This window comes from Podarcis gaigeae (genome assembly GCF_964106915.1).
Source record: "Podarcis gaigeae genome assembly, chromosome: 3".
Classification (NCBI taxonomy): Eukaryota; Metazoa; Chordata; class Lepidosauria; order Squamata; family Lacertidae; genus Podarcis; species Podarcis gaigeae.
The window spans coordinates 31,102,192-31,114,626 of record NC_139680.1 but is presented as its reverse complement, the minus strand read 5'-3'; positions in this window follow the sequence as shown (position 1 = coordinate 31,114,626).

Sequence of the window (12,435 nt, the reverse complement as noted above, 5' to 3'; positions counted from 1 at the left end):
AGCCATGGGTGAAGCTTTTTTAGGAAATCAAAGTTGTCGAGCTTTTTCTTTCCCCATAAAATACCCTGTAAAAAGGGACATTGGGGGGATCAGGCTTCTGCTAGGGGGGCTTCCCTGCCTCCTCTTGGCTATGCCCATGGTGGGGGGAGGAGTAAAAAATGTCCCTATTTTCATCTGAGAGACGCACTAGCAGTTCATGCAGGAAAATCTTTCAAAAAGTGCAGTTAAATTTGGATTGAGCTGAAAGCCTGCCCGTCATGTAGGCTCACCACAAGAATACATGTGATGAATTCAACATACAGCAATTTGAATCTATTGTTAGCGGCCTCACGGCCAGTGCTGCTCAGCAGTTCTAAGAAACCGGAAAGTCCGTGCAGTTTTGACATCAGCGGTTGATAGCGGATTTGCATCGACGTGCTTGAATGTTCAGGGCATGCACAGCATGACTAGTAAGTCGCGGGAAAAGGTTAGGCTTCTGCATTGCGATGTAAAAGGCACATGAAAATGGATTAATTCAAAATAATAGCCAAGTCCCAACACATTTCTAGCTTCAGGATAACAAATGGGGACACACACACACACACACACACACACATATAATGTTAACATTAATAATGAATGAAATGTCCAATGCCTATTCAGGAAGGATTGCCCTTATTGTGAACTAGCTTTATTTGCCCTCACTCTGCACTAACTTTTGTTCTCAGTGAGGTTGTCACAATCTGGCAATGCCATCATCACTAGGAAGGGTAGTTTGAGGAAGGAGGCTCATGATTAATGGATAACTCAGTCGGTAGAGCATGAGACTCTTAATCTCAGGGTTGTGGGTTTGAGCCCCACGTTGGGAGAAAGATTCCTGCATTGCTGAGGGTTGGACTAAATGATTCTCGTGGTCCCTTCCGACTCTACAATTGTATGATTATATGATAGGAGCAGGTGCCTTATATAGGCAAGCATGGTGGGAGCACAGGATGCCTGAGAGTGTCAGTGCAGAAGCCTCCCTTTTCATGGGAGAGTTATTATTATTTTACAAAACCACTCCCTTTCAGCCATGTAAAATATTTTGTATTGGGGAGAGGGAACTCTTTTAAATCTTTAATAATAACCCCCCCCCCCCCGCTAAGATCCCTCGTTGCTACAAAGAGTGCAGATATAACGGGCAGAGCAATGTACTAATTGTAAGGCTCAAAGATTGGAGAGCTGCAACATCGCTGTTTCCTTCTTGTAATCTTGCAGGAACCTCCTGTTGCTGGAAGATCATTTCTATGAATGCTAATGACCCTGATCTCACTCTTGAGCATCTGTGCACAGTGTCTGATCTGTGGTCATTATAGCATGTAGCTATCCAGCCCAACTGTGTGGTATATGATCCTTCCCAGTTCATAAGGCAGCTCATGTTGGGCGAAAGTGAGCTGTGCTTTGGATCACAGTCTACAGAACTGTTGCCAGATGAGACCACGAAGGCGATAAGCTAAAAAAAGCAAAGAAGCGAATACTGGATAAAGATTTAGGGAGGGTTCTCAATACTACCTCATCTTCACAGGACGTGTCCCAAAACCTTTAATTATAAATATCCAGTACAGTGGTACCTCGGTTTAAGAACAGCCCTGTTTACGAACTATTCGGTATACGAACTCCGCAAAACCGGAAGTCTCCTGGTTTGTGAACTTTACCTCAGTCTAAGAATGGAATCCGAATGGTGGAAGGGCACCAGCGGTGGGAGGCCTCATTAGGGAAAGCACACCTCAGTTTAAGAACGGCTTTGGTTTAAGAACAGACTTCCAGAACGGATTAAATTCGTAAACCGAGATACCACTGTACTGTAATTGTTAGTGATGGTGCAAAGATTTAAATATGACGGAGAAGCAGAGGATGGGGAGGAGCTGGAAAAACAAAGGTCCTCCATTTGCCAAGACAGGTTACATTCAGAATTGGACATAGTCCTTTGACTAGATGGTCAAAGAAACAGAACAGCTCAGGCCTAGTGATCACAGCAACTCCAAGTGGCCAGCTCAGGAATTTATTTTATTTATTAGATTTATATGCCACTCATTGTCATAAGATCTCTGGGCAGTTCACAGAATAAAATACAGGGTAAAAAGAAGTAAATAAAGAAAACAAAACAGCAAAACAAACCCACCCCCTTTCCACAGACATATTTAAAAGGCTGTGGGATATTAATGAGCCAAAGACAGGGTTGAAGAGGAATGTTTTCACCTGGAGCCTAAAAATATATAATGAAGGCACCAGGCAAACCCTGGGGAGGGCATTGCACGAATGGGGGAGGGCACCACAGAGAAGGCTCATTCTTGTGTTGCCACCTTCCGGACCTCATGTGAAGGAGACACATGAAAGAGGGCCTTGATGATGAACTCAGAGTCTGGGATGGTTTATATGGGGAGAGCATGTGACCAGAAACGGTCTATTTGGCCAGGTGGCTTATACAAATTAGATTGGCGAGACTGTGACTTAGGAGTACGTTGGGTACTGGGTGACACGGCCCAGTGTGTCCCCATAGAGAAACCCAGCCTTGAATACCTATCTCACCCAGGATGTGAATATCATAATTCCACCATTTTGTATCAGTGTCAGTGCTATCTACACTGCCTCACAGTGGCTCTCTGGGTTTTCAAAATGGAGTTCTTCCTGGAGATGCAAGGATTTGGACTGGAGCATGTGCTCTGCCAGCCCATGGTCCTTAAATATAGTATAACTTTATTGCCTCAACCAGTGCTATTTCTCTAGAAAAAGAGGTGCCAGAACTCACCATGAACTCCCTTGTTCTCTTATAATGGCACTGGTATCCACCTGAGATGTGCACAGAACTCAGTTCCGGCAAGTTCCGGCTGAAAAAAAGCCCTGAATTCTCAACTTGTGTATGCCAAGTGACTAAGGCTCTTTGGCTCTGCCCACAGTTCTGAGTGTTGCCCATGATGGAGAACGTGTCTGGATGATTTATTGAGCAGATAGACGGGAAGGACTTCACAAGGAAACATTAGTGGCCGTTCATTCAAAACTATGAGGTGAATCCTTTAGTTAATGATACATGACTGCCTGGGAAAAGGAAAAAAAATAAACCCCAACCCAAACCACAGGGTCTCCCTGATAAATATATAGTGGAGATAAATCATAGCTCAGTTTAGAAACACAATACGTGCTGTAATTTCCCCCATTTCCCCTCTAGAGACAGATAAGACAGATCACTGCAGCGAACAGGAATCATTCATATCACCACATGCACACCCACTCATGAGATTTAAAACTATCATTTTATTTGCTCTGCATTAAGATTCACTTAGTTTCTCGAGGCCTCGAGGAGCTGAGCAAGAGCTGAAATGTCATCCTGTTAACATTTCGCAGGGCTGTTCCCTGCCCAGTTAATGTTAATGGATGTACCATCAAGATCAATGTACTAGCTAATAAGAACCAGGCGCGGTGACTGTCACACCAACTGCTCTGTCACAACAACAGAAACAACATGCTATTTGGACTGCATGCCAAACTGTGCCTTGTTCAACAGAGTCCATAGCTGTAAATGTAAAGTTATTGTTTATTAAATTTATCTATCGCCGGTGATGTAAAATGTCTCAAAGTGACTTACAATTTGCAGTAAAAAGGTTCAAATACAAAAGTTTAAAACAAACACCGGAAAGAATAAAACATAATTTTTGAATAGTGCTCATCCTGAAAGGACAAATCCTATCCCAACCTACTAAAACGCTTGTGTTTTAGTAGGTTGGGATAGGATTTGTCCTTTCAGGATGAGCACTATTCAAAAATAATAGTGCTGTAAGCCGCCTAGAGTGGCTGGGGAAACCCAGCCATATGGGCAGGGTAATAATAATAATAATAATAATAATAATAATAATAATAATAATACCACAACAAGATATGAGAACATAGAAAGAATCCTCCTGGACAACAGCAAGTGCCCCCCCGCCCCCCTAGTTTCCACAGTGAGAACTCTGCATTCTTCCTGAGTCGATATCCTGTAGGGTAATATCCTGGAAAATGAATCAGGCCACAGAGTTAAATCTTATATGGGAAGATCTAATTATTTTACAGATGTATTCCCCACCTAACCCAGAACTGTTACGTAGCCTTTCATATAAGCATGGCAGAGAGAAAAAGAAGAAGCAGAGAGAGTCAAACATGTGCACACACTCATGAATGCAGATAAGAAACATGCATCTCTCTCTCTCTCTCTCTCTCTCTCTCTCTCTCTCAAACATGGATGTCAGGGAACTGCCATCGGAGCCAGAGGGAGAGGGAGGGCTCCAGAGGGGTTCCGGAGAGCGTCACGGGAGGGAGAGAAGCAGCCCATCTTCTGGGGAAGGAAATCAGCGTAGCACCAGTGGAGAAGGGGGGCAGATGGGGGAATCGGCAAGGTGGCTCCATGACTCCTCACCAGAGACCAGCAGGGAGAGCACGGGTCCTCCGGGCCCACACCCTCCCTGCGCAGAAGGCTTCCGCGCAGGGATAGTAGGCGGAGACTAGGCGTCAAAGAGCTTCTTTGCTGGAAGAAGTTCAAGAAATGCCCACTGATGGATTCTGCCAGCGATTGAGACAGCCACGGGTGAGTGGCTGTCCGGATAGAAAGGGTTCACTCAGGCGACCCAGCCAGGTGTGGCGCCGATTTATGCACGAGCAACCCCTAGAACCATTACAATGGATGTCTTCTTCTTCTTCTTTGGCAATCACTCGTAGCCGAGTAAGATTGTCTTCCATAAACACGGTTTTAACAATGAGTCTATAAGTGACTGTGGAGGCTAATTCTGGATCCACTCGTCCTTCCACAGTGGGGAAATTGATTTCCAGGTGGGAGTTGATCACAGTGTGGATTTGTCAAGCATGCCTTCCTCTTAGCATGTTTCTCCCTTGCGTCCTGAGTTCGAGTGTCTTCAAAGCCCATTACACCTTTGGTAAAGGCTGTTCTCCAATTGGAGCGCTCGCAGTCCGGTGTTTATACTACATTTTTAAATATTTGCCTTGAGACAGTCTTTAAACCTCTTTTGTTGACCACCAGCATTACGCTTTCCATTTTAAAGTTCAGAATAGAATAGTTGCTTTGGAAGACGATAATCAGGCATTCACACAACATGACCAGCCCGACAAAGCTGATGTTGAAGAATGATAGCTTTGACACTGGTGATCTTTGCTTCTTCCAGTACACTGGCATTAGTTCACCTGTCTTCCCAAGTTATATGTAGAATTTTTCGGAGACACCGTTGCTGGAATTTTCTGAGGAGTTGGAGATGGTGTTTATAAGTGGTCCATGTTTCACAAGCATACCATATGATTGGCTGGTTGGCATGTGGTGCCACATATCATAGAACCCATTTTCACCTGCAGTTCCTCCATGCACCAGGGCTACCTGCGCAAAGTCTGCTTCCTAACAGGTATAACAAATAGCCGGGTCAGGCTGGTCATTTGAAACCTTGGCTGGAAAAGTTTGATGTCCTCACTGGTGATGCCTCGCCTTTTCAGGAAGAATTTCCCTGTTTTGCATGTTTATCATTTTGTGTCTTTTATGCTAATGTAGCAATAAAACATTATGATCCTCATCATCTGGCTCTGAAATAGCATCCACAATGACAGCATTCTCTTCTAAAATAATAGACTATATCCAACAAGTCATAATCAGAACAGACCCGATAAAAATCAGTAGACTTAAGTTTGTGATCTCCATCAATTTCAACGGGTCTACTCTGAGCATGGCTTAGTTGAACACAACCCAATGATTGTGAATCAGGATTGCATTAGCAAAGTTGACAAACCTGTCCACACTTAGGGGGACGTCCCATATAGAACACTTAAGTATACGTACATAGGATCAGGTTAATATTGCTAAATCAATAAATACTACATGCTTCAAAACAAAACAGCAAAAGCAGTCTGAAACAGAAAGGGGGGGGGGAGATAGACACCACTTGCACTACATTAATCACCCAGCAGTTTAAAGATCCCCCTGTCTTTCTTTTTATCCAAAATTCAGATTATCTTGCTTTAGAAGCAGTTCCCAGGGGCATCTAGATAAATGAAGTTTGTTCTGTGACTGACACAGTTTAAAATGTGTGTGTGTTTAAAGTAAAAATAGCAAGAACAATATAAAAAGATTGGAGCGCTATCCTTTTGCTGTCCTAGCTATTGCACCAGTAGGATCAGTGAGCACGATTTGATTATACCTCCACATATTTCACTCTGCCTGTAGTGTTAAGGGAAGCCATTTTCAAGCTATTATTTAAGTCCTGAGTTATGGGCTCTGTTTTGCTGCATTATTAAATTTAAATACTGTCACGGAAGGAAGAACAGTTCTGTGAAAATGAAAACGTGGCTTTCTATATATTTTTCTACTAGGACACACCAAGATACGAGCAGAGATTTGGAAGATCAGTGAAACCAGAACATCTTTTTAACTGGCTTACATGAATAAACTTAAAGCAAAATTCTTCTCTGACTGAAATGTGAATGTTATCCCTCAGTTTAAGAGGAACAGATCTTGTCCCAGAAAAATTAAGACAGCGAGACTGAATGTGTATATTAGGAGAAATGAGCACTAAAATGTTGAAGAAATTTCATGAGGATTTTTGTTGATGTTTAAATTTGCAACATGATAATATGGAAATGTGGAGAACTGCGTTTAAGATTGGAAAAATGAGAAGCAGAGAGAAACTGCAATGGCCAGATCAGTGGCGGAGCTTCATATTCTGACACCGGGGGGGGGGGGCGGAGAGCAGGTGGGGGCGGGGCTGGCGTACATCCTGGGGCAGGGCACACTGCCTGCAAGGGCGTGGCGCATGTCCTGGGGGTGTGGTGTTCTGCCCTCAGGGGCGTGGTGCCCAGTGTGGGCGGGGGGACAGCTGCGATGGCACCCTACCAGGATCGCGCTGCCGGGGGCGGTGAGCTCCCCCCACACTCCTCTTCCTCTGCCAATGGGCCAGATATGCCCTCCCTAGCTGTGGGACCAAAAGTGAATTGAATTTGGCAGAAGCTAGAGTAAGAAACAGGCTCAGCTAAAGCATAGGATCATAGAATCGTAGAGCTGGATGCTCTTCCAACCGTCTTCAAAGCATCCCTGTAAACATTGCTTTCAGCTGATGCCTGTTCTTTCCCTTGCCTGTACAATGCAGTAATGACTTTTTTGAACACAATCCTTCATTAGCTCCTGTTTGTGCCCATCACTTCCACCCATGCCAGGAAATGGAAGGAAACATCTTTATGTCAGGTACCACCAGCAGGCCAAAATCACATTGTTTAAAATTCCTGCCCATGTTTGTGTGTGTGTGTGTGTGTGTTACCTAATGACACTTTAATTCATAGTTTCATAGTGCTGGCTGATTCAAGATTGCTGTTTTTAGCTCATTAACTGTTCCACTTTATTAAATTAATTGCTTAATTAGCTGGCTAAAGTGAATTATTTCAAGTTTCAGTTGATGAACAAAAAGGATATTTTCAGGTTACTTTAGGTTAGCTCCCCTCCCAGCTAACTATTGGAGGAACGAACCAAAAGAAACGTTTTCTTGAACAGAGGGAGGGAAACTTCCTTAGGTGTACATAGATACCCTCTCTATTTTCTGTGCATGGTAGGAGTGGCAGAAAATTTTACATGCCTTATTTAATTATGTCCTCTGTTTAACGGATTTCTCATAATAATGATTCTCTAAGTGGCACAGTTTTAAACCAGTATAAAATCACAGTTGAACATATTTTAGCAACAGGTGTAACAACAGACAACGCTAAATGCTCTCCAATTTGTGGGCTGTAAGGTGATGTCACTGGAATGCCTGAAACAGGGGCACCAACTTGGGCCCCAGGTTATGGGCGCCCAATGGCACCTGCGACATAATGTGGCATTGTGACATCATGTTAATCACGTTATTTTTTTTAGAGGGTGCCCAGGCCCCCAGTGCCCTTTATACTTGGCACCTATGGCCTGAACAGTAAAAATGGGTGGATGAAGTCCCCAGGCATGGCTTCTGTTCGACTGGGCTGCTCAAGGGTGCCTGGTTTATTTCAAAGGTGAGCATCCTCCTTGATCATCTCTTCTTAGGCAACATAAGCCAGGACAGTGGATGAGGTGGTCAGCGTCTCTCTTCCATAAGCCCCTGTTTCTGTTAATATTAGTCCCGGAATCACTCTTTCTTTGTGATTGGGACACTTCTGTATTGTAATTGCTGCTTTTATACTAGTTTGGTCATCAGTTGGAAGTACCTTTTTGTTAACCTGGTCTGAGTCCCTCCTGCTTTCTTCCTTTTTGTTGTTGTTCTTGAGCCAGATCACTTCCTTGTTGCTGTTCAGTGTCATTGGATTTATGGGTTGATGGCAAAGGGAGGAAGGTTTCATTGTCAATCCGATAAACAATTTAGCAGGGCATATGGTTCTGTTGCAATGGAATGTGAGATCAGTTGATGAACAGCTGTGGTGTGGGCCAACAGAGGCTTCAGTTCGTTTATCATTGTTATTGTTGTTGTTATTATTATTATTATTATTATTATTTTATTTTTTAAAAAAAGATTTATTCAAATTTTACAATACAGTTACAGTACAATACATCTTCAATCAATATATGCAGAAAGAGTTCGTGAACTGGATGTGTGAAAAAGGTTCATTCTTAAGGAACATGTGTTGCGTGGCTATTCCCTCCCCCCCACAGGTGGAATAAATGAAGACAGCCGACACAGCAGAGTTTTGGTTAATGGGCAAATATGGCCACAACTTTATTGATTACAGGAAAGAAAGGTATTGGCTTTAGGCATTGGCCCCTAACCGACTATCCGGTCTAACCGGGAAGGGTTAAACACCAACAGGGGGAGCCACCCGAGATGCGTATCCCTAGGCGCTCCCCGAGGGGTTACCGCTCGGGGGCGCGCTTTAGGCCCTAGCCTCCGTAGGTTTCGGACGAGGCGTCGCCCCTCGGAGTCCTTTAACGAACTACCCTTCAAGCATTGGGGGAGGTGATGGCGTTCCTCCCCCCCAACCTCTTCTGCATGACAATACCCCCGGCCAATGCCTACCGCCAAAAACCGAAGGAGTTGTGACGATTTGCTACGAGGTAGGCGAAAAAACCAAGTGGCTCACTAAACCAGCCAATTAGCCAAATGGAAAAACTCCTACCAGGCCCCTTGCGGCGACCAGCCGAAGCCCGTAGCAAGGTCAGGGGCAAACCTAAAGGGCGGGTGGGTGGGAACCGCGTCGTCTCCGAAGGGAAAAGGGGCGAGCCAAGGGCTGCCCCGACCTTAAGTGGCCTTACCAAGGTCCGCCCCTGCCGCCAGCCGATTGGCTGGCGCCACAGGGGATGCTAATGGAGGGGAATCCTTGCCTCCCGCGAGGCTGACGCCAGCCTCGCGGGAGCGGGTGTGGGTGGGGTCGTGATCCCGCAACCCCCCTCCTCCTGACGATCGGAAGGGGCAGAAGAGTCCTCAATGGTTGTCTCTCTCTGAGTTTGTCTTGTCTCCTTTCCTAAATTACTTAAGTCTCACCTGCATTGATGCAACAGGGGCCAATTAAAATGAGAACAGTGCTTTCAGCATGGTTGATTAAGGGCCAGAAAAAATACTGTAAATAGAAAAGGGGTATGGAAGACCATGTAATATCCCCATCTGGTGGCATCCACTTCAGCGGTATAATCAACCCAAACAGCTCTGTTCTTCTCTTGGAAATATTAACACATCAGTGATACTGTATTGAAACAACAGGATAGCTCTTTCATGTTTACTCACTAGCCCTGTGTTAGATCTGTTGATGGGCAATTCTTGACATACACTTAATTGAAATAACAGCAAAGCAGAACATAACCCCCTCCCCTTGACATATAAATGGCTGTGGCTAATATAATAAAGAATTGATGCTTTTGAATTATGGTGCTGGAGGAGACTCTTGAGAGTCCCATGGACTGCAAGAAGATCAAACCTATCCATTCTGAAGGAAATCAGCCCTGAGTGCTCACTGGAAGGACAGATCCTGAAGCTGAGGCTCCAATACTTTGGCCACCTCATAAGAAGAGAAGACTCCCTGGAAAATACCCTGATGTTGAGAAAGATTGAGGGCACAAGGAGAAGGGGACGACATAGGACGAGATGGTTGGACAGTGTTCTCGAAGCTACAAACATGAGTTTGACCAAACTGCGGGAGGCAGTGGAAGACAGGAGTGCCTGGCGTGCTCTGGTCCATGAGGTCATGTAGAGTTGGACATGACTAAACGACTAAACAACAACAACAACAATACAGTGGTACCTCTGGTTACGTACTTAATTTGTTCCAGAGGTCCGTTCTTAACCTGAAACTGTTCTTAACCTGAAGAATCACTTTAGTTAATGGACCTCCTGCTGCTGCCGTGCAGCCAGAGCACGATTTCTGTTCTCATCCTGAAGCAAAGTTCTTAACCTGAAGCACTATTTCTGGGTTAGCGGAGTCAGTAACCTGAAGCGTCTGTAACCTGAAGCGTATGTATCCCGAGGTACCACTGTACAATAAAGCAGGCATATGTGCAGAGCTTCACAAACAATGGTTCCCTAGAAAATGAGGGATAGCCATGTCAACCGTGTTTTTGTGTTATAAACTTGTTATAATTTCTCTTATATCAAAAGTCCAGTATGTATTCCTAATGTCTTCAACTCCCACTTTGTCTCGGCTTTGATATTTCGTTTGGGGTTGCTATATGTCCTCTTTTTCCAGGGCACGTCCTCTTTTTCTAGGCGAGAGCCGTCATAGAGATCCACCGTTAAAAGCAGAAGTTGGCAAATGTGTCCTCTTTGAAAGATAGCAACCCTACATTTCATACCTCTTTTATGTGATGATTTAGTTCCATGTTTGATTTTGCATTTCAATAAAACATTTCTTTTAAAAAAACCCAAAACCAATAAAGCCGAACATGCAAAGTCTAACAGCTGTACAATATGTCGTTTTCCTAGCATAACCGTTCTTTGTGTGTGTATGTAATGAAAGTTCAGTGTTTCTTTCTTTGCTATTTATGCACCAATGAGTTGTCTTCATAATAAATGTACAGTTTAATTACTTTTGCAACGACCCCTTTCTTAAAACTAAACACAGGCAGTTCATTTCAACGGCTACCAACAGCGCCTACTAGTTTGCTACAAATTCTAAATTCAATTGCAAATTGGCACAAATTATTCCAAGTTGAATTTAGTCGTGGTTTGATTTATTAACAACATAATTACCATTTCATTAAACACTGATTTTCTAAATGCAGTGTTATTTTCAGCTGATTGGGATGCAGGAAGTAGCTGCTTCCAAGCTTATCATCATAATTGACTGACAGGCATTAAGAAGCCACAGAAAGCTCTGCTTCAATCATCCTTTTAACAAAAACCTCAAGGATAATTGAGCCTCTTTTGAAAGCAGACTGTTGAACAGGAACATAGAAAGCTGCCATACACTGAGTCATAATAAAGGCCCATCGAGTTCAGTATTGTCTATATACCAAAGCTTTCCAAAGTGTGTGTCCCAACACGTTAGCGTGTCGGCTGCAGTGTTTAGGTGTTTTGCGCGAACACTCCCTTCGCTCCTCCCGGGGCTGGAATGGGTTTAATTTAACCTCCAGTTTGCTAGCAAAACTGGATTACTGTATCACGAAATGATACATGTCTGAAAAATGTGTCACCAACATGGAAACTTTGGAAAGCTCTGGTCTACATTGAATGGTAGTGGTTCTTCAAGGTTTCAAGCAAGAGTCTTTTCCTAGCCCTAAACTAGAGATCCCAGGAACTGAACCTAGGACCTTATGCATGCAAAACAGATGCTCTACCATTAAGCTACAGTCCTTCCACTACATCACAGTTGCAGAATCTCTGGCACAAGAAGTTCTTATTGGATTCCAAAGGTCCCACAGTCGGTTATAACATCATTGCACAATTTAAAAAACAAAAAGGTTCAAAACATTGTACTTCTAAATGCCAATGGAGATGCCATTACAATAGTAATAATGATGTGGGATACCAGTCAATACTGAATGTCCCAAGTGGACATGCAATGGATTTCTGATGGGTGGGGGTGCAGAGTAGTGAAATAAAAACCAAAATGATGGGAATTTTAGGGGGGAAATCATAATCAAATGAAATTGCGGGATTTGGAATTTGAGCAACTGGAAGAAATGGTAACATAGGAAATAGAGGATTATATGTTAAATGAAATGTATGGTGTAGTAGAGGAATGTGTATTAGGTGAAACGTGTGAAATTATGCAGTCTACAAAAGAGATGGGTATAAAAAGAGCATGGAAAGGAAGGTGGGAAGTCAAATTATAAGGGAAATGTGAACAAATTTGAAGTTTGAAATTAATTGGTTAAGTTATGAAAATGTAATAAAAATCTTAATTAAAAAAAGGAAGTTGGTAATATTGGCTTCTGAACAGAGAAAAGAAATAGCAAGTTGAGAGAAAATTTACTGCCGTTCAAAAGAAATGTGGTTGATTACTAAT